Genomic DNA, 6,306 nt, shown 5'->3' with positions numbered 1-6,306 from the left:
TTCCCAGTAACGTGAGAGTGAGCTCAATGGTGGAATATGACCTAAGGCTTGCAATTCTACACGAGTGTTTAACTTCTTCAAGTAACTCATTAACTATTTGCCTTGCAAATAGAAAGGGCATGATGATTCTGAAAGAACTAAGCAGACTAATAAACGTTTCTGGAAATGGGAAATCCTTCACAATTTTACACTGTTATAGTGCTACACAGCTTGAGTTGACTTTCATTCACTGAGATATTCCCTCAAATTTTTCACTGTGTGTTTAACTATCCAAACTTCAAATGTGGTGCAGTTAGGGTTGTAAAGGCTTCATCTGAACTTTGTTTTGTGACTCATTTCTCATAACAGGGAACTTTCAACTTGGCACATACTCAAATATGTGCACGGAAATAATTCTTCAAAGAAATAAACATGGTGACACAGTGATGAATTTTAAAAACATTCTATTAAAAAAGCTAATTTAATATTGTTTTGTGCAGATTCTTATATAAGGTTGTATATCTTTTAGATTCTAACTAAAAGTGACATTGGTATTAATATGGCTATTTTCTTAGTTTTACAAGTCTGGCTACAGGTATCTTCATCTCTGTTGACTTGGGTAATGTGTCTAATGTAAATATAAAACTTTCTCAAATAAAGGAGAAATATTTTCGAAGTAGTACTAAGTGAAAACCAAGTTTAGCAACAATCTAGACATTTATTCCTGTCTTGTTCATCTTTTGTTTTTCTGTCAAAAAAAAAAAACTCTGAATTAATTATTTTACAATTTAAGAGTACTTAAACTGAGCTGCAATTAAAGGATTTTCTTTCTTTTTGGTACATAACTATGTTTTCCGCACATAGATGGGTATCTTGAATAAGGAAAGTAATAGTTCCACTGAACTGAGAGCAAGTCAGACTTTTATAGGATTTTTATTAATTTATAATGCCATTAATATAAAGACAAAAGAATAATACTCTTTTAATGAGTATGTGGATAAACATAACCAGAAAATCTAGGCTAATTATATCTGTGCTCCCTGGGAGCTAAAGTAATAACGGTAGTTACTAATATAGAACTAACATTTATTGACCATTACTCCATGCCAGCCAGTGGTCTGCACACTTTGTGAATGTCACTAACCTTCACAAACACTATGAAAGAGAACCATGATGAGACATGGGTTCTGAGGGGAAAAGGTGTAGAACAAGAAAGGGAATAAAGTTTTGGACAGAGAGGTTAGTCATCAACTTAGCAGGAGAGCTCGGTTTTAGGTGAACTAGGTTTCAGTTCTGTTTCTGTGCATCTGTCCTAGTGAAATGTTCAATAAGAAAGAAGCAATGAGTACCAATATATTCATCATAGTGGTTTTTAAATAGTAGAAAAATAGAAATAATATCAATCCAATTGTAGAATAATGATGCATTAACCACAGTATATTCATTGGATAGAACCTTATGGTCTCATTGAAAAGATGTTGCAAATAATGTGTGCCAGTATAGAAAAATGTTTGATGATAAAGGGAAACACTCTCAAAAAAATACAGTTCAAGTAGCCAAATATTTTTTAAGGAATTCTAATAATTTCCTTGGCTCTCCTCTAAAATTGTTAATAACTTCCCTTTGATACACCCTAGTAACACTTCCTATATCTCTTTTTCTCTCCTTTTCAATTTTCTGTACACCCATATTACTCTGGATCCTCTCATTTACAAGCCACACTCCAGCACACTTCCCCTTTTCTCAACTGTTTTGCGTTTCTGTTCATGCCTCTTTGTCACTTTTTTTGTTTGTTTTTTTTTTGTTTTTGGCTGCATTGGGTCTTGTTGCTGCTTGAGGGCTTTCTCTAGTTGCGACAGGCGGGGGCTACACTTAGTTGCGGTGTGCAGCCTTCTCATTGCCATGGTTTCTCTTGTTGCGGAGCACAGGCTCTAGATGAGTGGGCTTCAGTAGTTGTGGCATGAGGGCTCAGTAGTTGTGGCTCGCGGGCTCTAGAGCGCAGGCTCAGCAGTTGTGGTGCATGGGCTTACTTGCTCTGCAGCATGTGGGATCTTCCCAGACCAGGGCTCGAACCCATGTCCCCTGCATTGGCAGGCATATTCCCAACCACTGCACCACCAGGGAAGTCCCTGTCAGTTATTTTTAAATTAACCTACATCAATTAGCTTTTCTCTTCTTCCTACCCCTTACTAATCTTGAACTGTGCATCTCAAAAGTCCATCAATACAGCCTGGCAGAGTGACCTTTTCTCTGGAGGAAAAGACGGGGGGCTAGGACAAAACAAAACAAAGCAAAACAAAAACAAAGTCAGCATTTTCTTTTTTAGCAGAGGGAGTGTCATTTCCACATTAAGAATTTTTTTTATCCTGTTCAATTATGAGCATGCTAACAGAATTTAAGATATCAAATATTGAAACTTGTTATCAAGTTCCAAATATTGAAACTTGGTATTCAAGTATGATTATCAAACTGGTTTTTTTTTGTTTAAATGTATCAACTTATAAATACGTGCACCAGAAATCCATCCTATAAGCCTTTATCAATATTGGGTATTTTACTTCTTTGTCTCTTTTTTCAGGTGAAACTAGGAAAAATTATTTTCAAATACTGATAAATACACAGTTACAACAATAGTAACATAAATGGAAGAACTAAAATGTAAAGCACTAGAAAGTTCTCCCCGCCGAAAGGGGAAGGATTTTGTGGTACAAATGAAAACTTTTATTGGAACTATGTCCTAGGATCCTGCCATTCCCTTGCTTAGTCACATAAGTATGATTTACATATATCCTAGGTACACTGAGAGGTCAGAGTGCTGAGAAGTAGCCAGTTGTTAATAGGGAATATGTCAAGAGGAAGTAAAACAGAAGTATGGACTTAAAAATACTTTAAATTGCTTCCTTGTTTTTGATTTTTAAAAAAAATTTCCATTTCTAAACATAATTGATATCACTAGAGCCCTGCTGCTCTCTTTGATTAAATGAGAAAAGATTAATTGCTGCACTTTGCACCACACTAGATACTTCCTGTAATATCCTGTTTTCTGTTAACTACTTAATCAATAATTCAATTAAAACTCAGTAAAATTGTAAGTAGGTGGGATGAAGTCTCATGAGGTCTTGGATTTACTTTAAAATACTTTAGCAATAAAAAGAAAGAAAAGGAGGGTGGATAAAGCCAGGATGGCTAATACTGATAAGTTTTAAAATCTCTGTGTTGCATGTATTAGGGTTCATTATACTAGCCGCTCCACCTTTGTGAGTGTTTGTAATTTTTCGTAATAAGATTAGAATCAGTAGTTACATTGAAGGCAATTTCAAGCTCTTAGCTTTAAAGAATAAGATTTCACATTCTATCGATGAAGATTTTTTTGATTTATGCAGAATAGCATTGAAAATTATCTGAAAATGTTGTAACCATCCAAGGATGAAAAAAAAAACCATGTATACCATAAATATCAGATTTAAGATATTTTGACATTAACAGTAACACCAATGCATTTCTTATTACAAGTGAAAAATCAAACTGCTCCTTGATTCCAAGATTCTTCATTAACTCTCTCCCACTTCCTGCATCACCCCTCTTCTTGCTCTTGTACCTCTGGAAATTTAGCTCTCAATTATTTTTTTACACCATACCTCTACTTTCTTAGGAAAATCACCTGTGTATAAAATAGTGTTGCTTGTATTTTAAAATTAAAGGAAATTAACTTAGAGCAGTTACAGTAGACAAAGCAAGAGGTATTTAAATCCATACCGCCTGTCCACAGCCACAGATTTCCTCATCCTAAAACTTGACTTAATTCCAACTTTGTTTCCTTATCTGAATAGTTCTGAATAGATCTCACTCTTGTTTTCTCCCCGCAAGTCCCATTTTTGCCTTGAAATCTCACCAAGCATCTCCCTTCACAGAGATGTGTTTCTGCCTCCAAATTCCTATCACATTTACCACTTATGTTCATACTCTTCTCTATTGTTACATTTAAGTATCTGAACTGAAATGGAACTTTTCTTAGAGCAGTGACTGCTTTCTAGATCTCTCTGAGCTCTCAAGGGGTTGAATGTGATGTTTTGTACATAGGCTAAACATTAGACTAAAACTCTGCTTTGGTCAGAACACATGCGTTCTTCCCCTACCCCTCTTTGGTTCCTTTTAGCTTAGTAACCAGCACGGACAATCGAATGTGAATCTTAGGGTTCCCTAGGGAACCAGGAGGGTTCCCAAGGATACAAAACTCTGAAGACATACCCTTTTGATATGGTAATGAATGAAACAAAGGAGGTAGTCCTAAAACAGAGTACAGTTCCAACAAATTGGAATCATATGTCAATATTAGAACTACTGTATAATGAACCGTGGCTTTCTGGTCATAGGAGGAGCCATTATTGCCCTCTCTATAATCAAACGTTTTACTTCAGTCACATCAAACAAACATCTCTAACATTTTAAAAATGAAATAATGAGGACATATAAAGGAGTGCCAAGAACGATATTACAACCAACCATGTTCACATAAGCCAGATTTAGCAAACATTAGCATTTAGCCATTTTTCCTAAGAAATAAAAATTATCGAGTTGAAGCCCTCTTACCTGGTTTTCTTTCCTCTTTCCCCAGAAGAACAGCTATCCTGAAGTTGAAATGTATATTCTTCTTATACATGTTTTTATATTTTTTAGCGTATGTATATATCCATTATATACTATGTAGTATTATTCTGCATGTTTACAAATGCACAAATGTTACACAAATATTATATAATACATTGTATCCTGCAAACTGCTTTTTCATTAAAAATTATGCACGGGTTTCCCCCGCTGTCTGAAAGTTCGTAGAGCGTTCCTGTGAAAACTTTCCTAAGTCAAAATTCTGTAAAGCGAAGAAGCATTTTCCTTAGGACACATCCTGCTAACGGGATGCGCAAATTAAGTCGAGATAAAGCACGGTACTCGCACAGTTCAAAGCTATGGCGGCTTGATGCTGAGTGTATTTCCCAGGGAAGGAGCTTGGCGTGCCATTCTCACTGCTCTGGCACACACTGCCTCTGTAATCGTTGGCTGCAAAACAAATGCTGAAGGCGATTTTCACTTTTTGCCATTTTCCTAAAGGTAAAAGTCCTCTTTGGATTTCATTAGGTTAGTGTAAACACGTACTAACGTAGGTCTTTGGTGAAAGGGAAGTGGCATAAAGCAAACGTTTGGAAAGCGGGGCGTACCTGTGTTTGAGATTGATGCCTGCAGATCTATTTAATAGATTCGTTTTAATTGCTGCATAGGATTCCATAGAGTGAATAACATACAATTTGCTTACTTATCGAAAAGCATTTAGATTATTTCCAATTTTTTGGAAATTATACCCAAAAAAGCCACAGTGAATAACTTTTACATGAGGACATGTGTGAGAATCCCTTTAGCGTATATATTTGAACATGAAAAAAACGTTAATATGATAAATTGTTACAGATTTTCTGGGGTTGGACCATGCTTATATTCATGAAATAAATCTTATTTGGGCATAACTTTTTTTCAATTACTAGATTAGAAACACATTTTGTTTATGATCTTTGGCTCTAGTTCATATGTGAGGTTTGTCTATGATGTTTTTTTCTTGTAGAACACTTAATTTTGGTACCAAGGTTACACAGCTTCATAAAATGATTTGGGGACCTTCGTGGTGGCACAGTGGTTAAGAATCCGCCTGCCAATGCAGGGGACATGGGTTCAAGCCCTGATCTGGGAAGATCCCACATGCTGCACAGCAACTAAGCCCACGCGCCACAACTACTGAGCCTGCGCTCTAGACCCTGTGAGCCACAACTACTGAAGCCCGCACACCTAGAGCCCATGCTCCGCAACAAGAGAAGCCACCGCAGTGAGAAGCCCGCGCACCACAGCAAAGAGTAGGCCCCGCTCGCCGCAACTAGAGAAAGCCCTCTCGCGGCTACGAAGATGCAACACAGCCAAAAATAAATAAATAAATTAAAAAAAATGATTTGGGCAACTTCCCTTCTATTACTATTTCTAAAAGTTTGATTACAACAGAACTCATTTCACATTTTAAAATCACTGGAGTACCTTTGTTTTGTTGATATGTTTTGAATACTTTTTCAATAAATATTGGAAAGTTAGCTTTTCCAGAACATTACCCATTTAACAATATTTTTATATTTATTGATGAAGTGATTCACAATATTTTTCTTATAGTTTTAACAGTCTAAACTGTATCTATAGTTATATTCTCTTTTCATCCAAATATTATTTATTTATGGCTTCTCTTTATTTATTTATTTTATTTATTTATTTTTTTTTGCGGTACGCGGGCCTCTCACT

This window comes from Delphinapterus leucas, chromosome 11, assembly GCF_059928025.1.
Source record: "Delphinapterus leucas isolate spDelLeu-1000000601 "Yukka" chromosome 11, BTC_Dleu_Yukka2, whole genome shotgun sequence".
NCBI classification, from domain to species: Eukaryota; Metazoa; Chordata; class Mammalia; order Artiodactyla; family Monodontidae; genus Delphinapterus; species Delphinapterus leucas.
This window is presented reverse-complemented; position numbering follows the sequence as displayed.